Source organism: Chlamydotis macqueenii, chromosome Z, assembly GCF_036417535.1.
Source record: "Chlamydotis macqueenii isolate bChlMac1 chromosome Z, bChlMac1.mat, whole genome shotgun sequence".
Taxonomy (NCBI): Eukaryota; Metazoa; Chordata; class Aves; order Otidiformes; family Otididae; genus Chlamydotis; species Chlamydotis macqueenii.
In genome coordinates, this window is record NC_141593.1 from 78,646,627 (window position 1) to 78,669,733 (window position 23,107).

The 23,107-nt window shown below is 39.3% G+C and overlaps 1 long non-coding RNA gene across 4 annotated transcripts in view; it reads right to left on the reverse strand.

The window, feature by feature from the left end:
* LOC147596445 (uncharacterized) overlaps window positions 1-23,107 on the reverse strand; it is a 130,142-nt gene that overhangs the window by 88,015 nt on the left and 19,020 nt on the right. The window lies entirely within an intron of this gene.

Here is a 23,107-nt window from a genome sequence, read left to right on the forward strand (position 1 = left end):
TTGTTTAGACTGTAAATACTACACACACTTTGAAAAAATGCCAGTTGTTACTGGATGTGTCCTATGATTTAAATAGACGATGAAATCTCTTCCTGAAACTTGCTGTTTGCAACTTCATGGGACATACTGTTTTATTCTTGCAACCATATACAGGTTATTTAAAAGAGCAGTTAAAACGCCAATAGTAGAGAAATGGGATACATCAGCATTGCTTTGGAGTTTGTGTGTCTGTAAGTTACCTTAAGACAACATTAATGGATAGGCAGAATTGACATTTTCTTACATGTAAATCAAGGGAATATAATCATGAAGCCAGAAAAGTAACTGCTGAAATAGTGAGTTACAGGGAGTACAAACTGCAGTTCACTCCAAAACAATTAATCTGTATCTACAGGTAAAACTTTAATATCAGAAGCATTGCAAACTGTGACTGAAAGCGACAATATAAAAAAAATTTAGATCAACATTTATGTAAATAATACAAAAACAGTGCAAAATACATATTCATAGCTTTACAAACAAAGACTTGGGTGCTTGTTTCAGAAAAATGTTAAGATGGCCATATGCATTTCAGTAAGCACCACTTATTTCAGTCCCCAGTGAACCCACATTTATTCAATAAATATATTGTGTTTTCCTCAATTTCTTTGCTCAAAATCATTCACTCCAAAATATGGAATTCTAAAAGCTGTGCTTGGAAAACATCTCTGACTCTCAGCTGCGTTTACATCGTCATTCTGTAATCCCAGTTCATTGCCAATTGGGTTAGCTGCCATTTTTATTTACCAGAGCATTTTCTGGGCACTCTCCTTACGTCTGCGATGTAAAACCACTGTAAGCCTAATGCCCGTACCACTGACACTCTCCTCTGAAGGACATTTTTTGTTATCTCAAAATCTATAGCACAGTTCTATTCAGGATTTTAAATCTCACTTCTCCTTTTCCTCCAGAATCAAATAATTTTGCCTCCTATCTTCAAAATGGTTGCTTTCGTACTTTCCAAGACTGTTGGTGGGGTTGGTTGTTTGTTTATTTTCTGTAAAACATTGTGTTTGGTTAAAAAATTTGGCTCCTTTCTGCATAGCAAGGACTTGTGCTTATCTTACTAAAGCAAAGACATCTTCCGGCATAAGCCTTTTATCAACATCTATGCCACCACTGAAATATCTTCCAGGTTATTTCCATAGTTCAGTCACTACTCGTATGCTTGGAAGCCCACCTCAGCCAGCCACGGACATCTGAACATTTACTGTCTTCATTAGTAGGTATCAACGCCAAGAAAAAAAAAAACACTTAGCCAGCATGATAATAATTTGTAGAAAAAAATTACAAACATTTTTCCATGCAGGACAAGTGTCGCATAGGTGACAGTTGCCTACCAGAATTTGGTTTTGTTGAGAAGCTCCATACTATGAAACTTAGCTCTTTGGGAGCCCAGCAGAGATTGATGGTGGATAAGCAGACCTGCAGTGCAGCTAGCGAATTCTCTTTACAAAGCTGCCGCTTCAAAAGTATCTAGGATTACAATAATCACGGTGTTAAAGAGGTACTTTGTTATTCCATCACTAGATGGAAAATACTAAAAAAAAAACCAAAACAACAAACCAACAATCAAAAAACCATTCCCAGTTAACCTAACTGAAACAAATGAGGCTTAGGGAGGAACAGAACTTGCCTCTGCTGCTGCGTCCATATCCTGTCTTCTGCATTTTACCCTGCAAATTTTCATTATGGAAACACTCATGACTGTGTAGACTTTGCTGTGTTTTGTTCTCTGACACAATTTTGTTCCCTGTTATATACTATACATATATATATTTATTTTTTACCTAAAGCCATGGCTATACTAAGTGGAAAAGACATCATGTCAAATCACTTATCTTATTGATAAATTAGTTAAGGCTTGTGCAATGTTGTGAATACACCATGTTGTAAATGCGCTAAGTATTTTTTTTAGCTGTTCCTATAGCTCTAAACAATACTATTTTTGTTTCTTGTGGAGGTTGCACGTAGTCCTACAAAGTCAGTGTGATTCCATCACTTTATTTTGAGAAAATCAGAAAGATGCATCCTCTGTGTTTTAGGCTTTCATACATTATGCCCATGAATGTCACAGCCTCTGCATGCCTAAGGCCACATCTGTCAACGGCAGACCCATTTTTAGCAGAGCATGCTAGCATATATAGTACAGGAATGAGTCTATACGAGATCTCTGTGAGAAGAAATGAACTGCCATTCCTGAGCTGAAAAAAAGAGTCAATATTTTTATCCATCCCTCCCCTCCCCCAATACCTCCTCAAATTCAAGGACACATTATTTTAAAGAGTTTACATTTACATATGAATTATAAACCGATAACTTATAGGAAATATGTAAGTTAGGTAGGCATACAGAACACGACATGAATGTTGAAATTCGTATCTTTAAGAGTAAACCTAAGTGCCCAGGCACGTCGCCTTTACAAGCATAAATAAATCTTATGTGAATATACCCTACAAGCTTTTACTTACACTGCTATAAATCTAAAGTAACTCCTCTGACCTTACTAGCTCTACTCAAGATGTACCCCTTATACAGATGAGATTGGAATCCGGCCTTTTAACCTCAATGAAACTCCGTGCACAAGTAATATCATACCATTAAAGTCAAGATGGCTGAATCAGGTCCTCCCTGTAAGACACCATCACTAGGGAAATGTTGAGACAGTGAATTTTTAGATGAATGTTTAGATCCCTAATTAGGCTTAGTTAAGTCAGCAGCAGTCTTAATTATTTACCAGGAGTGTCCATGGACAGAATACTGAATTTAGAGTAACTCTGGGGGAATAGTTCTCAAAGTCTGCTTAGTTAAGAAAACTAACGGCAGTTTTCTTCTGATCTGCTGGTACTCTATCACCTTCGCCCCAACAACATTCATCTAGTCTTTAAAATACATGTTGGAACACAGAACAAGGTTAAAGGCAATGCTCTGTCTTTGAGGCCTTCCTCAGGCTGAAGAAGAAACAGAAAAATGTCAGTTTTCAGCTTATGGCCTGAAGAAGACCCAACAGCCAAAACATCACCTTTAACTCAGATTCTATTTTTGAGTCTCATTTGCTATCAACTCTGCTTTCATTTTCCAGCTTTCATACCGCTGACACACTATCAGTACTTCCACTTATTCTATTTTTATGAGGCATCGGGCTCTTTCTTTCAGAGGAATCTCACAGTGATCCTGATCAGACAACTGATTTTTCAGCAGAACCTCCGATTAGAGAATTCTAGTTAAAAAAAACATGGCACAATCTGACCCAAAATGAGTGATAAAGTCTTTGAGAAAAGCAAGAAATGAGTGATAACTTAATGCAAAATGGGATCTTTTAGATGAGCTCCTAAAAGTCGAACACTAAAGCATATGCATTGTCTTCATTTTTTGACTAAACACTTCCCAGTTATATAAGGAAAAAGAATCAGAGTTTCAGTGGACTGAAAAACAGAAAAAACAACTCATGTCAATTATCTATTAAGAGATTTTTGCCACATTTGATCCCATACATTTCCTGCTTAGTAAAAAATGCAATTATCAATAAGTATTCCTTATTTTTTTTTATTATTATTATTATTATTATTATTATTACTATTATTATTTTAGAGAGATAATTAACATTTATAAATGTTCATAAAACATACTTCTCTTTTCATACAACTCTTACACCAGCAGTACATTGACAATATCACATTTACTGGCATTTATATTTGTATTGCATGATGCAGTATCTTTCCATTAACTACCATAAAATACTGCCTTGTTTGAAGTACTATTTTGGTTTTGATTTAGAATTTGTAAACTAGATATCTATGTTGATTTTGGTATATTCCAGTTTCATCTTTAAGATTACTTTTTAAATTGTAACAACTGTTGATACTTCTGAAAGTTACAAAACTCACAATAATCAAACTATTAACTTTTTATTTTCCACCTTACTAGATTAAATACAATGCAAGAACCGCTAGAATACCTAACCCATTGCATAAAAAGATGAATTTGGAAATTCAGCTTTGATACAAAACATATCCAAAACAATATATTTTGAAAATTTATGCTTAAATTCTAACCTGGAGCATCTATAATTTTAAATTACCTCTATGCTTGACACCGAAGAAAAAATTCACAAAGTGTTATGATCCAAACAGAAAAATAATTCTTATCCTTAACTTAGGCTAGTACATTTTAGCCTTAGGTGAACATGTTTCTGACAATATTTTTCACTTTATTAAGTTAGTCAATCAAGCAGATAAGCAGGATTTGGGTTTTGGTTTTTTTTTTTAATTGAGGGGCGGTTTTTTTGTAATTTAAGTTCATAAGTTTTTAATGACTAAAAGTAGCCATATTTAATAGCCAATTCCAATAGGAATTTCAGAACTGCAATTATAAAATCTAGGGACTCTGCTCTTCGTGCCAAAGTCCAGTGCAGGGAAAACCAAATGTTCTCAACAGAGGCATTCAGACTCAAAACTAATGCAGGAATTTAGGTCTGCATTACTAGCTGTATAGAATAATAGGTGAGATTTTAGAAATGCAGGCTTGTGTTCCCAGAAATCATTGCTAAAATTGATGACGATTACTGTGACTAAAATCACTTTTTAAAATAAACAGAGACTTGATCTTGGTTGTTCGTTTGTCTAGGCTGGGCATCTGCCAACTTTCTGAGCTGGAGAATCAAGAGGATTGCTTAAATTACTCATTGTCATAGTAGAAAGAATCTTGCTCTTCATTACTCAGACACATTTTACCTACACTAGTCATTGATCTAGATTTAATTTCTATTGTCCAAACCGATAAAAGTGATGTTTGAAGTGGATATGTAAGTTGGGGAAATGAAAAACAGTAGCAAAATAGCTCTTAGCTTTTTGCTAAACCTGGGCAAGAATACATCTGCACAAAGAAATTAAGGCTGAAGTCACATTTTGTAGGTTCTCTCTAGATGAAGATAATGCTTTATTGGGTTTAGCAGTTATAACTCAGGGTAAGCTAGTTATGTTAGTTAGCATGCTCAGTTATTATTTAAATTTCTGTAATTTTCAACTCCTGTTGATTTTTTTTCTTTTGTTTAAACCCACACCTGATTCTTTTCTCTGTGAGAAATGAAAGTAGCTTCTGTTCTCCAGAACACAAATGCAACTGTAAAATAATCTACATTCAGAAATTTGTTACAAAAAGTCAGTTTCCCATTATCTCTTATTTCACCATCTTAAAATCTAATTGCAACAGTAAGTATTCCCATATTCAAATCTTGCATTATGCTTCCTTAAAAGTCTTGTAGTTCTGTTGGGGTTTTCTTCCTTTATGCACCAGGTTTGTTTTCAGCGTGCAGGCACTTGCAGCTATGCAACTCCAATCACGCGTCTAGAACTTGGCTGGACAGGAGATGGTATTGCACCACTCATATATGAGAAAAGGAATCCTGCCTTCCACACCCACAAAGCAATATTAGAACACAGAGAGATATAATTCTGTAACAATAGACCCAAACATTTTATTGTTGTTTTTTTTTTTCCAGAAGAAAATAAAAACATTTCAGAAAACATGAAAGTCTTCATTAGCTTTTTTCCCCCCATCAACTTTGTTCTCAAACACTTCCATTCCTATATTCTTCTCTTTTGGCCTCATTTAACAAAGACACAGCAGATGCCCTCAGTGAAAACAAGAATCCTCAGTAAGAGGCAGATTAGAACCACACATAGCAAATACCCAGTATATCTGTACTGATACCCTGCAGCTCAAAATGCAGGTTCTGTGCTTGGTTGCTTTATCATCAGTGTTGCAAGAGTTTAGATGTCCACACAGCACCTTTCAGTTTGAGGAGAAAGGATTGCACTGCTCGCTAGTAAGCGACCGAAAGATAATATTTACAAAAAGCAAATTACTTACAAATCTTGTCATTTAAAATATGTCCAGGACCAGTTTATTTACATACAGAACTCAAGCGTACAATAACAATCATAAATACAAAGTAGGATTGTCTGAGTATTTTTATGTTACGTCTAGTAAATTAAAGCTTAAGAGTATTTCCTTCTTAGTCTGGCAAGGATTTACTCTACTGCGCAATAATTTTTATCTCCCTGCTGTGTTTAGGATAAAGGGTTCAGCACCTGGAAAGGAAGAGGAATTATAAACTTGATTCTATCATACCACAACACCACTCCCTGCCCCTGTGATGAGCACCCCAGCTAAGCCCTCGCAGGCTGACGGGAGATTTGGCCATCCAGCAACACAGCTGATTGATCGGCCACCGTGTTCGTATTTGTTCATATTCATATAAATCCGTTCAAGGTGATCCCATCGGAAGACTGAGATTTTCTGATGGGAAGTAGAAGCCTACCCCAGCTCCTCCGCTGGCACTCAACTGCAAATCTCCCACCCATCTACTTTCCTAATCTTCTCCACCAGTTTTTTGGTTGTCACTTCCCTCACTATTAAAGCTCAGAAAGGAATAACAGAGTTTCAGACATAGCTTGTTCTGTCAGAAATTCCTGATGTCCTACAGTACATTTCACTGATTGCTAGATTTGGGTCAGGAAGGAAATCTCCTTGAGGGCACACTGACTGTCTTGAGATTGTACTTTATTGTTCTTTCCCCTGCATTTGAGAAGGAAATTGAAGGCCTTTGAGCTGCTGAGTGTCTACTACAAGGTGTTGAACAGTCTCAGCTTCCATTAAAATTAAAATGAGCATATCACAGAAGGCACTTAGCTTTTTGCAGAGTTGTATCTTTGCAGGGTCCTGAGGGGAGGGGGGAAAAAACCTCACCTGGCCAAAGCATGAAAGTTTAAAAAAATTCAGTATCTACCTAACCTATGTACACCATGTTGGCTGGGTCCTTTTCCCTTCAGTACAGATTTAAAAAAAAAAAAAAAAAAAAAAAAAGGAACCCTTGTAATCATATATAAAGAATTTATTTTTACTTAATTTAAGAATGTGCTTATGAAGATGTAAAATCTAAAATACATCAAAAAGCAACTAGCATTAAACTGTCAAACTCAGGAATAAGGTAGTCTCATGCAGCACGAGACTGACTCTTTCCTTAAGAAAACTTCTTTCTTGATTCTTGTTTTTGAAGATGAACCTCCTGGATAAACTTGTCATAAGAGTTATGCCGATATAGGCTTTGTATGAAGGTCTGCTGAACGGTGTGCTTGACTCCATGGCAGGAAGATTCAGCACTTATTTGCTTTGATATTTAACTTCCTGAAAACGTTGTCACTCTTATCCTGAAATCCAGTTTCAGTTGTGATCCTTACTGAAAAGATGATCACATAAGCTTAAACGGAAACTCCTGAAAACCACCACTGTAAGTCTGAAGTACTACAAAACCCCTTTCCCAGCTGCCTGGAAGTGAGGTGTGCTCTACAACACCTTTGGGTTAAGAGTTCTCCCCGTCTGCTCCACTAAATTTCCTGAAATTCAACAGAAAAATTATCCTCTGCAGATTTACTTCATTTAATTTTTCATATTTTGCTAAAATAAGTGACATCAGGGCTTTCCAAAAGTTAATGGCCTATCCAAGAATTACTGCACATAAATATTTGAATTTAATTTTATCTTTAACTAAACCAATAACTAAAGGACAGTGCATTGCCTTCAAAATTAAGATTCATCTAACACCTCTTGATGTCATTCAGAAGATCTCCAGGCTTAAAAGATGCTGCTCTGGAATGAATTTCAGGATAAGATGCTTTGAGGAGCTTTAAGAATATTTTTGATCAACTGAGCCACTGACACACAAGTTTGGCTTCTGTCAGCTTTAGTATATTTGAAACTTACTGAAGATGATCTATTTAATTAGCAATCACCAAGGCAAATCAGGAGTTTTTCTTTCTGTGCATACTTAATCTAACAGCAGCCCTTGGACTGAACAACACTGACCCTGCGGCTTCCTCATTTTACAGGAAGTTGGACAACTGTTTCTCCTACGCCAAAATATGGCATCCATGAGGATGAATATTTAGCTCTCTATAGTTCTGTTACAGAATCTCCTGAAATGCTGCAAATGTGAACTTTTAATTCAAAAGTCAAAGACGTCTCTTCTTAAAATGTGCCTTAGTTACTGAAATCAGCTGACTTCTCAAAATAAGTAAAAAGTTTGTGAGCAATTGATTAAAATCTATTTTCCTTTCCCAGTTGCCCTGCTTTCAACTCCTTCACTCTTCTAATGTCACCATGCTACTAGCTGTCAAGCTGTTGTAGGACTCCCTTTCACTGAAGATAAGCCAGTTGTCACCTAAATGTGCAGCTAAGATGAAAAAAAAAGAAAAAATCAGTTGCCAGTATGAGGAAGAATAAAACACATCACTTCAGAGCAAAGTCCAACTGGCTCTTAAGCAGTGCTGAGTATGCTCTTGGTTCATCTATACTTCAAGGTCACATCTAAACAGAAGACTGATTTTCACAAAATAATCACACCGGATGTTCACTGGTTAAAGCATATTGAACACCTGCATTCAAAAACAACACCGAACGTTAGCTCTTCTTTAAATATCCCTGTATAAATAAACTCAGAGTTAGATACCTGCAGTACCAGCTCAGCTGTGCCCGTTACTGACTCAAGCTGATAGCAACCGACAAATTTCCCAGTGGAAGTATGAGTATTTAGATTCTTCATGGAGAACAGAATTTGTAATTAAAAAAAAAATAAAATTAAAGAACAACAATTCTCTCAGGCCTTCTTAAAATATAGAAAATAATTATTTTAAAATACATATATAGTTCTGCGAAGTAAGGTGCGCTCTCAAGTTCTTGTGAAAGACAATGTTTACACAGTTGAGAGATTTCCCTGCTTAAAAAAAAAAAATTTAAAAATCCAAGCAGTCAGCCTCACAATAAAATGTACCTTATTTTAAGATGAATGAATAAACATTTAGGAAGGATTTGACATGTGAAGTGCCCTCTCTCCATATACCTATGACTGTAAATCGTATACAGAAACATATACACATACACATACTCACATACACACATCCACACACTACATGCTATGATACAGATGCTGTATTACCTGGAATGTCTTTGGAAATAAAGATAGGAAAATGGTTTTATTTTCATCCTGATTTATAAGTCAAGATCAAGAGATTGGAATATTTCCTGGTTTTTTTCTATTTTAGAATAGTCTGTAATTATATATTTTATTTAGTTACTACTTGAAATTTACTTTGTATGGAGTGTTTTAAATCATAATCATTCAAAAAGAGATCAGAATCTCTTCCCACATCACAGCCAGTTAAGGTAGAATTGATGTTATTTCCTTCAATAGGTTTTCTGCCTTTGTGAAAAAAAAAAACCTTAATTATTTATTTGGTGAAATATTGATTAAACTATAGCTAATCCTTCTACAATCCACCCCAAACTTATTGTACAGAAAGGTTCATTATTAATTTATGCACACGTTATACCTAGCTTGAAGGGAGACAATGTGGCAAAAACACAAATCATATCATTTGGTTAAATTTATTCAAGAAAAGGGAAAAGATACCTCTTTATTTAAGAATTAAGTTTCAGACCTTAGCATTTTAGAGCAGCAGTTTCAGAACTCTACAAGCTTTGTTGCAACAATCAATTTCTAGCCACACTCACAATATATTAAATACAGTTTCATCTGGAATTTTGGCTAGATCTATGAAAAATAAATATCATAAATACATAGCAGAATGAGTTTTCATAGCCAAATTGTAATAAATTTGATTTCTTACTGTAATTGCTGTATAGATATGCTCAATTAGCGCACAAAGTTTACTCTTAGCTTTGCAATGCTTTACATTCTGACTGGCTGAAGAGTTTCCCATTTTCTTAATCACTGCACAGCTGTTTCTCTTTAAGGCACATACCCTACAAATCCATTCCTGATGTTTGGCAGAGAGGTAACCAACCAGAGAAGCAGGACGTACGTATCGGCTATGCAGTTATCTTTCGATAATCATCCTTCTACCATCACTTGCCATACTTGTTCTTAGGTTGGCTCTGCAATACAAACTTTTCAAGCTGTCAGCCTCAGCTTATCACTTACTTAAATAATGCAAAAACACATGAAGGAGGAATCCTTCTTCTGTTCTTGTTGCAATGAAAGGAAAAAAATAGACAAAACAGGGCTGATAAAACTGGGGAGAAAAAAAAAAGTGCTCAATTCTGATCTCTTTGTAAATTGTGGCAAATCCGAATTAATTCTATTAACCATCGCTGGAAACAGCCAAAGTCAAAAGGTTTGACCTGGTTTGTAAAGGCTGAGTTCTAGCACTGATGCCCCCACTGCAGCCTGCTCTTCTCTTACACTGAGTTACCCTCAAGGACAGCAAAGCTCTCATCCTAAGTGCAGCAGCTGTGTGTTTGCTCTCCATGTTTACTTCCAACAGCAAGCATGGGAAAAGGTCTAAGAACACAGAAACAAGGAGAAGTGGAGTGGGGAGGAGCTCTCAGTCACACATCCTCAATGAAGGCTATATCTACAGCAGCATCAACCCTTTGTGGCATCTAATCCATGCCAACATCCAGCTGGGGTCATGCAACTTGGCACGGCAATATTGGAGCACACAAGACCATGTGAGAAAACACAGACACAGCCCCTAGACTCGAGGTTAGACCCAGGTCTCCCAGGTGCATGCCCACACCCTTAAATTGAAGAGCCACACTCCTTCATCCTCCCTCCCTCTCTGCCCCACTGAGCTACCAGTTATTTCTCCAAGCAGTGGCACAGCTTCACCCATCACTCTCCTTAACCTCTCCTTAGATGAGCTAGAAAACTGAGCTTTTAAAAATAAACAAAGTTCCTTCAATAGCTTCCAATGACTTGAAAAATTCTTCCCAACTGTTCTCCAAATGTTTTTCATGGTTTTGTTGTCTCATGTCTTATTTTTCCTTTTTTTTTCCTCTAGTTGTCCTTATTTCATAAACTAATAATATAGTAATGCACTAAACTATTTCTTCTACGTACTTAGTCTCAACATGGATTTAAGGCTAAAGCATATTCTTGAACATTGGTCTTCTCAGGAAGAGACGATCCACTGACTCTGTCAAGTCTAGTCATTATTGAAAATTGTAAGGAAAAAAAAAAGGTAAATTGGAGTTAGGGTGGATAGTTTATATTTTTTTCCTTTTCTTTCATATTTTTAATTTTTATTATTTTAATAATTGTTTTGAAAGTTCACATTTTTTCTCTCTAATTTTAGCAAACAAAGACATAAAGAAATTCTACACTGGGATAAACTCTCTCTATATATATTTATCTGTATAATATACAATATATGTCGTTCACATATACATACATATTTCTGTATACATACATATGTAACTACAAACTGTGCACAGCAATGATGCATGCCAATAAGGCACCCAAAACAACTCAGAAACATCAAATCAGCTCTCAGGCCACGCTGTAAAATGGCTTGAATTTGGCAGCCTGGACGATATTCTTATTGAACAAGGTGGCTGAACGCCCACGCCACATTCAAAAAAAACTTAAGGATTAAATCAGGACGGATGCCTCTATAACTAACTTGGCCTGGTATTCTGCCAGCGTCTGTTTAGAGACAATAATTTATAAATTATTTGAGCCTCAATCACTTTGACTTCCTACGGACATTTATAAAGAGATCTTGATCTCGCACAAGCTCAAGCATCGCTCATTGACTTCAACGGAAAGATGCAAGAGTCTTTAAAGGACAATGCAAATTCTCTAGCACATGGACATTAAAAATTACATGGTTTTAACCACTGTATTTATAAACATATGATGTGTTGCTACAGCCCACAGTATAGCGATGTGTAATATGAAATATTTGTTCTTCACCTGTTCACAGAAAGGAGTAATTCAGATACTGTCTTACGGGAAACGGTGAAAAAGGCAAAGGCAGTACATATCTATCTATGTCAAATAAATGGAAGGAATGTGCCTCTATCTAATATAATTATACCTTTGGGATCTTCAGCATAAGGCTGTGCATCTTAAACCAACCATTTTCATTTCTGATTTTTAAATTTATATTTCAAGCCAGTGTTTGTATTCCTATTACTCCCACGACGGTAGCCGAGCAGCAAACACTGTCACGATAGGTCTCTATCACGTGTGCTTCTCAAAACCAGTGTGCAAATGAACTATCCAGATTTACCTTCAGAAAATATTTTATTTGAAGATTTAACTCTAGGCAAAAGAATCACCTGGAATCAAATGACTATATAACCATAAAAAATTGAAGATGAAAAAAAGATCTGAGAGCTGATCTAGTCAATCCTCTTAAGTACGCAGGATTGTAACCTGCAATGGGTTCTCTGGAGTATTCTCCACTCTGAGTTTAAATGACTCCAGCAACAGAGTCACCATTATTTCCTTTGAATCCATCCCACCGTCCACCTCCTTACCAGGAATTTTTCCAGATATCCAGACAGCGAGCTCTTGTGCTCAGTTTTCTCTCTTTCACCTTTTCTAGGAACACAGACCGTCACATCGGCACTGCTCTAACACTACATTCTGTTTTGGGTTATATTGGCCAGGTTTTGATCAACACTACAGAAAATTGTGGACATGTACAAAGAATGACTCGTTGGCACCATGCAAGCCTTCGGTAGCTGGGCTTACTCCCCACCCAAACACCCATGCATATTTGCTTCTGGCTATCAGTTAGCTCAGTCATTTCTCCCAAACTTTCCTCCTGAATCAATCCCTCCACTCTGTCATGTTTAACAGTTTTCCCCTTTTGTCTTTGACTCTCATCAGTTTGAGTCATTACAGGTTTGGTTTTTTAGCAACGTGCTGTATTCTAAGTAGGCTAATATTGTCCTGTGGAAATGATGGCTTCCCAACATTATGCTTTTAAATATATGGCATAAAAGGCATTGCTGCTAATTCTTTTTTTAATCATATTTTAACCTTGTCATTAATTTGTTGTCCACTTTCACTCCTAGATGTCTTCCTATTACTTAGTATCTATTTCCACTGAATATTTATTTGATTTTCTCACAAGTGTTCATTACCTTTTTTTTTCCATGTTAAGTCTTATATTTTTATTTCCAGGCAGTATTGCTAACCTGCCTTATTCTTTCACTTTTCCCACAAGAATTAATAGCATCTCCAGATACAGTAACTTCAGTTGTTTCATTTGCATTCCCCAAATTATTAGTAAATATGTACATTCAGATTATAAATTCAATATTCATAGAATAGATAATAAAGTTCCTTAAAATCACTAAAGTGTGTGCAATTATTTAAGCTTTTGAGAGGAAAACAATTGCTGTTTTTTTTAATTATTAGAACATTAAAATTGCATATTCCTTCCTTCATTTTTAGGTGAACTCATCGTATTGCACCTGAGAATTCAAATATCCTGTGGTCTTTAACATTCTGTGCAACTGATGGCTAGTTACCAGCAGGATTGGACTGCACCTGGGGGAGCAAAACTATGGGGGATGAAAACGTGGAAAGAACCGGTCAAAATTCAGTTTAAAACTCAAAATACAGGAGCTTGTATCCAGCAATGAGAAATGTTAATTTTGTGTACGATACGCCCAACTTAAAGCCTCGGTTTGTTTTAGGAGCTCTTATTTATAGGCGCTGGCTCGTTTAAAAGACACCATAGGTAATTAACGACTACACAAAAACAGGGAGCTTACAGGACTGGGCTCAATACATGACTAATAGTTTGTGAAAAACATTTTGATTTGGCAGGTATTTTGGCCTACATTCCTACAGATACTTGAATACGTGCTGCTTGTGGAAACAGTCACTAAATACACGGAGATTTTTTATTTGTTCTAAAGTGAGGGTTTTAAACTAAATTAAGAAATTAAGCAATTTAGGTGTTAAACATAGTATCTTACGTTCATTGTGTGTACAGTAAGGGACGTGTCTGCCTACTGTACATTATCAGCAAAACGTGCTCAAATGGCTGACTTTCATTTACATTAACTGGCACATCTTTTTTCCCTCAGTGATATTCTTCTTGTTTCGCAGATGTTGAGAGGTACAAACAAGACTAATTAATATTTCTCAGCCAAATGCTTCAAAATTGTGTACTTTCAAAGTGACAGAAATATTTAATTTCACGAATGTATCCCAAATACTTCAAAATGAAGTATTTCACTGGGAGAATTTACATGTTTCAGCATCATCTGTCACCAGTGTTTAGAATGGGAGTGGTATCTTTCAAATGCAGCATTTGCAAGTCACCACTTGTCATTAAATGTAACTGTATGTTCAAGAGGTTTGTGATAATAGCCTTTAATTAAACTGGAGACTGTTAGAGGGATTCTGTTGCCCTTTGAAGTTCTTAATTATTAGTTGTATCCAGCCTTTTACGGCACACTTACGGCTAAATTAAATAATTAAAATATACCTCCAAGAGAAATATAAAGACTTTACATGTTTTAATTAAATTTCTGAATTTCAAGGTTTTAAAAATAATGACTTATGTTTCGATTTTCCTGCATGGGCATACTAGAATGCTACATACATTAAACAAGAAATCGGTAGCTTTTTATGGGAATAATCGCTAAGCATGACGCATGTAAATGAGCTATTTTCTATGCATGGCTGGCAAAAGTGCTAATTAAATAGTTGGTATTCAAGGCTATGCTCGTTCATTGTTTAGTGACATACAAATCCAGCGATGTGTGCCAGCAGACATTTTAAGTTGAATGTTTTCTCCTCTACGCTCTTTGTCATGAAATGGTGGCACCATGATGAGAACACTGGTGTAAGCAAAACACTGAAATACGCTTTAATAACGTTTTAACCATGTAGCGACACTAGTCTAGTTTTCTAATGAATTTTTAATTTCTTTCTTCTTATAAGGATGTTACGAGTTATCGCTGATGCATATTAAATCATATACATGAGTCATTTTCTCACCAAATTTGCATAAAATGGCTAAATGCTAATGCACCAAATGAGGCTTACTATATATGGTACAGTAAATATGCCCTTACAGGTTTTCTGCAATCAATCTCCTGTATTTCATTAGCAGCCAGATAAAGGTCCGTTCTGAAAAGGGAAAAGAAAAAACTACTGTGTGTACACTGCGAACTTATGATGCCGCTGATGATTCCTCCGTGATGATTAGAACCCGGTCTAGAATTAGAATTCGCACGAGACTGAAAATAAAGTTCCTTGGCAAGTGCAGCTAAATGGTCCCCTTGAAAGCAGCCTAGTGCTGCTAACAGCCACCAGGCAGTTCATTGAGACTTTCCACGTTTAGCACTGAGCGCCACCTTTAAAATCCACGTAGCCCATCATTTTAATTTTGCAGTGCTTGATATATCTCTAAGACTCCCTGCTAAATCTATAGCCACCAGACTCTTGCCATTTCTCAGCACAAGTTAAAAATGCTCTTATTGTTACATACACTCACCTTCCACCCGCATTAACCGTTCCCTTCTTGTCTTTCTTCTCATAGAAATTACATATATTGGCCCACATATATTTGAATAAATAGCACAATCACAGTAAGAATGGCATCACTGTTGCCAATTTTATTAATCCAAACAAAAAATCTTACACTGAATGATGGAAACTTTGTTCTGTCTCTCCTTTTCGACATCTGGAGCATTTTTGTACCTGGTGAAAAAAAAGTGCTACTTAAAAATAAATGTATGCTTTGCCCTACAGTTATTTTGAATTAGTCTTGATGAATAATTAAGTAATGCATAATATATTATTTAGATGCCATGGTCTTAAGAATTTGAGTGGTATTTCAACTACAATTATAGTAATTTATTTATCAGTGAAAAATTTACATAATCACACTTCAAAATCCAGTGGACTGGAGAGATATCAGAAGGACACCCAGGAATGCGCGTAATGACTCTGGGCATTAGATTAACTTAATAATGTAGTGATGTGCAAGATGTTATAATATCTAACATTTTTAAATGATGAAAGCTAAATATTGTTTTCTCTTTTCAGATTTACTTTAAGGAAGAGATAAATTTTAAACACAGGATAAGAATTAGACCATTCTGTAGGAAATAAAGTATTGTTCCGACTAGAACGGAAAAAAACTTAAATATAATTTGCAGTAAAGTCTTGGAGTCTCTCCTCTTCAGCTACCAGAGGAAACATTGATTTTATTACAATGTCGTTAAATGGTTACTTGATTTTGTGCAGTTATTTTAGGTGATCCTGTAGGTCATCAGTGGTAAAGGGCAGCACAGGGAAAAAAAAAAATTGTTTCTGTTTTGGTATCGTAGACAGACTGGTGACAGAAGTAAGTCACTCCTGGTAACCGTACCACACCACGGATCTTCCCTCAGCCCAGGAAGTCTTTTTGAGGCAAATGAGGTAGAGTTTACAGGTACAATAGAGGGTAGCGAACTCAATTCATGACAACGCACGTGCAGATTCAGATCATACGTTTTCCAGACTCAAACTTACATGCAGAGACACATAGGCACCCACAAGTGTTCACATGCCAGTTCTGTCCATTTATATGCTTCTAAAACAAAAAGAGGCCATACAAACCCCAATTTATGCCATGGGAGAACTATGGGAATTTAGAGGAAGGCATAAAATTAATTCATGTTTTTTCCCAACAATATATTTATGCCCACTGGTAAAATATTGATACCTCATTAAATCCTCAGTACTCAGCTGAACAGTAACCCATATAACATATGCTTACACCAATTACCACCACAGAGAAGGAGTTTTTAACGGTCTGTTTTGAAGTAACTTTTTAATATAGAAAAATAAGTGCTGAATTAACTCTGGCTCCGTTTCAGCCCATATCACCACCAGGTTATACTTTCCTGTGCACCTACAGCAAATTCTGAGATGCTACAACAGCAATTTTTTTTTTTTTTTGTGCCAGCTGAAGACAATAATCCATACTTTATACAAAAGAGTGCTAATTTTACATTTTTCTGAGGTACCACAACTGCTGCTGAGTTAGAGAGGTGAGAATAAATTGCATATGTGTGATCCTGCCTTCACTGTGCAGGTTTTCAGTTACTGACGCAAGCTTCCTCATACAAGGTTATTGTGTGTTAGATTCCAACTACGTTAAACTATTACCGTTATTCTCATGATAATGATATTATTTTATAACACCCCAAACTCTTGTTTCCTAAAGATAATATTCTACTTGACAATAAGAGCGGAGCATTTTTTATGTTAATGTCCCTTTCAGGGAACTGACATTATTAACAGAATAAACGCAACTTACTTGAAAAGACATCTCCTTGGAAAAAAAAAAATCAGATTTAAAAAAACAATTATATGCCCATTTTCTTTGGCACAGAGATTATTCTGAAGTTAAAATGATCCCACCAAAATGCTGGTTCTATTTGAGCCTGAAGATAGACTGACCAAGCTGTGACCCAAAGCACAGGACTTTGATTTTCCCCAACAAACTCCTCTTGAACTCTAAAAAAGACAAATTACCAGCCATTTCCCACAGTCATTTGTTTATGAAGTTCATTTTGACCTAGATTCTACTTTTTCCATGCCGATGTACAAGGTAGAGGTCAAAAGGCCAAGCAGAAGGTGGTTTCTTATTACAATCTCCCATGTGTTGGCAGTTTCCTGACTTTCTTTATCACATGGGTCTGCTGATCCTGCTCACTGCTGGATCCTCACTTGCATGCCACATGGCTTTCAGTGCCATCAAAGCCGTAATAGTCTACAAATCATTAAGGAAATGAAGAAGACCTATGTTCTTATCACACCCTGCGCTTCAGCGTAGATATTTAAACCATCAGTGCTTCGGAGGCGTAAACACCCGTTCACCTTTTCTTTCCAACCTTACGTTCCTCAGATTTCTGTAAGAGCTGAAGGAACTGAAAGAGATGGCAACAAAGCATCCATATCTGGAGGAGCAAGGTCGGTTTCACCCTGAACTCTATGCATCTTGTGATTGTTCCTATACTAAATATGTATTTACCACCCTAGTATAAAACACTTCAGCAATACGTCCTTATGGTGTAGCCCAGGCACGCAAATTTCAAAGGCAAGTGGTTACAGGTATAAAAATGACCCAGATCCCTGTTGTGATGGGTATCATCCATGGGTACCAAATGTCTAGGGTACCGCAGGGTCCTTTCTGAAATGCTGCTCCTTTAGTTAAAAGGTGCTGGGAGCATCCATAAGCAAGGCACTCAAACTCATAACGGGGTCCAAAAACAGGCCTACCCTTATGGTGCCGACATGGGGATGACCACTTTCGATGGGGTGCTGCCCCATCTTGCCAGGAAATCAGTTAACACAGACAACGGTCCAGCACAGAGGACAAAAAAAAAAAAGAAAATGGAAAAAAACAAAGGACACAAGCCCTGGCAACAGCCGGGCCCTCCTAAGTGCATTTCCAATGCCATGGTGAGGGGCATGGGGCGACGGCCGTGGCAGGTGGGCTGACCTCAACCAGACAGCGCTGCGCAGCTGAGATGCCATCACCAGCCCCTCGCAGCGCGATTTCTCCCTAATCCTCCCTGCAACTCACAACAAGTTTAAATGTCCACACATGATGTTATTAACTGGCTTCAGTAACCACTTAAGATCCAGCTTTATTTTTTTTCCTCTTTTTTTTTTTTTTGAGCCTCCCCCAGCACATGACCACACCGGGTCATCACGGGTAATAACATAATAACTCAATAATAACTCAATTATAACTCAATAATAACCCAATAATTCGGCAACGGGGTACCTGGGCAGGCAGGGGAGGGGAGGTGGGTGCTGCGAGAGGCGGCTCCTCGTTCGGCGGGCGGAGCTAATTAGCGACCACCGGTAACGACAATTAACAGTTGCCGGTAGCCAGGCAGCCCCGGGGCCGGAGGGGACGGGATAGCCGGGGGCCGGGGGGGGGCGGGGGGGGACACAGGCCCTGCACCGACGGGGAGAGGGCCCGGCCCCCGTCCCGCCGGGTCCAGGCCGCGGGGGCGGAGCTGCCGCCTCCGGTCTCCCGGGAAACACCAATCAGCGCCGAGGGAAGGCGGGGCCTGGCGGGCGACAGACCAACCGCAGGCTCCCGTCGGCTCCCGCGGCGGCGGGCGGCCGCCATGTTGGTGGGGTACCGGCCAGGGGCTGGCCTGTGTGTCGGGAACCGGCCTGGGCCTCTGCGGCTGGGGCTGGGCCCGGCCCGGCGGAGATTCGGCTGAGGGAGCCGTGGAGGGGGCGGCTTGGGGGAGGCCTCACGCCCGGCGCAGCCTCCTTGTTGACAGAGGGATTCCCCCCTCGCCCCCCACGAGTGGAGGGTGCGGGGCCAAGGCCGAGACAGGGGCCGTTTCCTTCCGTGGGGCAGGGGTCAGGGATGAGGCCTCCCCCTCTGCCCGCTGTGCACAGGACGTGGGGGGAACCCTCACCGCTTCCCGAGCAAACCAGGCTGTAATGGTAAATTTTTCCTGTTATTGCCGTTGGATAAGGGACAAGAGCCAAATTCACAAAGCCAAATTATAGTTATTTATTGACCTCTTCTGCTTCCAGTCGAAATTATACAGAAGCACGAGTGGGCAGCCATGAACCCAGTCTCTGGGTGGAACTTAACGAGGACAAGTACTGCTGGGTTTGGCTCATTCATAGTTTAGCATTAATTCTAGGGAATTAGGGGGGAAAATAGATTTTTTTTTTTTTTAGCATTACCTTAAAAGATACAGACTGAACACCCCATTCCCTTTTCCCTGTATCACATATGGATCTCAAATTTACAGGTCAGCAGCCTGGCGTGAGGCTCAGTCCTGCTCCCAGCCAAGCCTGCCGCACAAGTTTGTCCACGTCAGACTCTGACCCTGGCAGGTAATCTCTGCACCAGTTTTACACCACACAGTATGAATGTATATGCATACATATGTGCCTTAATATTTATAATTACACACAAGCAAGAGCTTCAGGGAGTGTGACACAGATTGCTGTTGAGGGACAACAGCCAAGCCAAAGGGCTTCTTTCTCCTCCTCTCCCATTCCCTCCCAGAAAGGCCTGTAGAAAATTCCCTAATTTTTACCTCATGCACTTGCTATTTAGTTAGGAAATTTAATTGTCAAAGTCTAACGTGTTCTTTCTTCTAACTTAAAATAATAGAGGAGGTAAGGGGTAATTAATCTACTCACCCCAGAGTGAGCAATCTATGTAAGTGGTGTACGTTTTAGAAATCTAAATGGTCTTTTTTCTGTCGTGTGTCTGTGGGACAGCTACGCACCCACCCCACCCCCACCCCCTTCTGGAGTTAGCCAACAGCAATCAGAACACAACTTTCAATTCACGGTGGAAGGGCGGGATCTGCCCTAACGGACAGCGCGCCTTTGGCTTCTCCGCAAAATGAGATATTTCGCAACGTCTGTTTTAATTGAAACAGAAATAATGAGTCCACCCTATGCTAATGCATATTAATGGCAACTTCAGGGAAGCGGGGAGATGCACTCATGAATATGCCCATTCATACAGGCAGCCCTTTCTGCTGGGTTTGTATGGCGGGCAGGGGACTGGCGAAGGCCTGGCTTCTCTTTCTACCTCCGCAGGCAGGGTTTACGCACCTGCCTGTGCTGCCCTGCTTCTGCGCCGAGCCCAGACAGCCCCAGCTGCCCGTCACTCACAAGTGGTTGGATCAGAAAGTCAGAAAACATCATTTTTCCGACACCAACGCCTGCCCAGCCACCGCGCCAACTGTTTGCCCGTGCCACGCGCTGGCATCCCCAGCATCCAGTGCTGCCTGCCTGATGGTCGTGCTGGGAAAGGCAGCAGGTGGGGCAGCCAAAGGGCTGCGTTACTCGTTTTGCAGTTCTGTGCCGGGAACTGTGCAGAGCTTTATGAAACACAGAGAGAATCGCAGTCACTTAGATTTAAAACACAGACATTCTAATAAAGCACATACAACTGCTCCCTCACCTCGTCTTTGAACTGTTTCTTACTCTGTGCATGAATGCTAAACAGAGGACTAAAATGAGTAGCACACGTAACAGAAACCATTATCAAGGAAAGGGAAAAAAAATAATAAAAACTGAAAGAACTGGAAACATGCCTTCTAGTACCTGGGTCTACACTGGGATGCCCTGATGGATGTCCTCCAGCACCTGCAGAAATACATTTCCCACTGCTTTGCTTATCAGTTTCAGCCTTATTTCTGCTAAACATGCAAGAAGACGTCTTCCCCCGGACTCAGAAGAAGCGACCCGCGTACTATGGAGTGCACTTACTAACATTTTGTCAGTCCCAAGCTGGAGAGTTGCAATAGTTGCTGAATACAAGCTTGCTCGCACAGTGTATTTTCTTAATTGCATAAGAAGCAGTTTGGTAACTTGAACTTCTCAGGAAACAAGTAGCCAGCTCTATGGGCTGAACCCCCGTTCCCATAAGAAAATTAAAATGTTTGTCTGGCTAGAATAACTTGTAAATGAACTCATTTTTTTTTTCCCTCTGCTTCTTTTTGTGTTTCGTGCATTGTAGATCCTAGCAATGATATTAGTTCTAGTGTGGGAAAATATTATAATTGAGATCTGGTAAGTTATTTGCAGACTTCAACTTTTTCTTTACACTGTGCTGACATTTAGTACAGCCCCGGTGAGGAAAACAATGCTGCCATTCATGGCTCTAGACGTAGATTTCAATCGACTTAAGCGGGCACAATGAAACTTGGTCATTCACTGGTTACCCATATTGTGTTCTCAAATTTTCTCTCAGCAAAAGTATAATGACTCAGTATTGTATGGTTGCATAGACAAGGGCTCAGAACAAGAGACACTAGTTTTGTCTGACGGTGTGAGAAAGTTGTGAAGGGATCTTTTCTTCCAGATGGTGTTAAATTCAGCTGCCTTTTTAACATTGGCCTTGCACAGCAATCTGCTGCTCCCTTTTCACAAAGAAGGAGCCCGGCTCCCAGCTAGTTAACATGCATACTCACGCAACCCGCAACTTCACTCCAACTGTTTTACAATGCGCTGGTATGCTAAATAAACTCGATATGGTCTCTCCCAGCCCTAAAACTAGCCTCCAAAGATCTGCTCCACTGCTATTTACACTTTTTTTTTTTTCCTCCCTGTCGCATAAAGCTGTATATGGTTTGATTTTTTTTTTTTTTCCCCCCACAAGTTTTGAGGGAACGGCACCTGTCAGAGAGATAATCCTAGGAAGCGTTACTTGCTGCGTGAGCCTCTCAAAGCCTAAACTCGGAGGGCGTGCTGCCACATTTCCACACGCTCCCTTTTCCCAAAGCCAGAAGTTAGGACAAAAGTGGGGAGAAACGGGGCGCTTTGCTGCTGAAGCAGTGAAGGAGTAACAGTATATTCGTTATAATAGCCGAAAGCATTTTATTGATCAATAGTCGTGTAACATTGGCAAGCTACAAAACGGTTTAATATGACAAGGGCCAACGGGCGGTTTATAACCCTGGTGCCTTTCTCGGATGTTTTCCTTCACAAATTTACATCAAAGACCAAGGCGCAAGCAACGGCTTAAGTGAATTGACCCCACTGAATGCCTGAGTAAACAATGGGCTTTCCCAGAAAACAGCTTATTGCCTTAATTGAAGCTCTTTGAGGGAGAAAACCCGCGCGTTTTGCCGTGTAAATGCTAATTGCGGCGGGCAGCGGCTGTAGGTGCGGGGCACCCCCGGGCGGCCCCGCGTGTCGATAAACACGGGGCCCACTCACCGCTGCCTGCGGCCGGAAAGCTTTGGCACGCGTGGCGCGGCCAAAAAGTTGTAGATTTTGTTTGGGTTTTTGTTGTTGGTTTTTTTTTTTTTTTTTTTTTTTTTTAATCTCAAAACCAGCGTGGCCGGCGTCCCGCGCCGGCAGCAAATTTTGAGGGCAAACTTTGTTTTTAATTGACAGCACGCCCGCTGGTCCCTTTCTCTCCCCGTGTGCGAAGGCGAATATTCCTACTATAAGCCCCGAAACCTGTGTTTTTTATCAGCAGTCCTATTACAAAGTTAAAAAAAAAAAAAAAAAAAAAAGCACCGAGCAGAAGGTCTGATGGAGACGGCGAGGCCCCGTTCCCTTATCTCTGCTCTGATTTTATGCTGTTTTGGAGAGGTTTGCAGCAGAGGATCGCAGGCCAGCCTGCCTCAGGGAGGGCGTTTAGGTCAAATCCCAAGGAAAACGTTACTCGTGGCGACCCAATCCCGCTCGGTTTCACCCCAGGACGTGCCTGAGCCGCCCTGACTGTGAAGA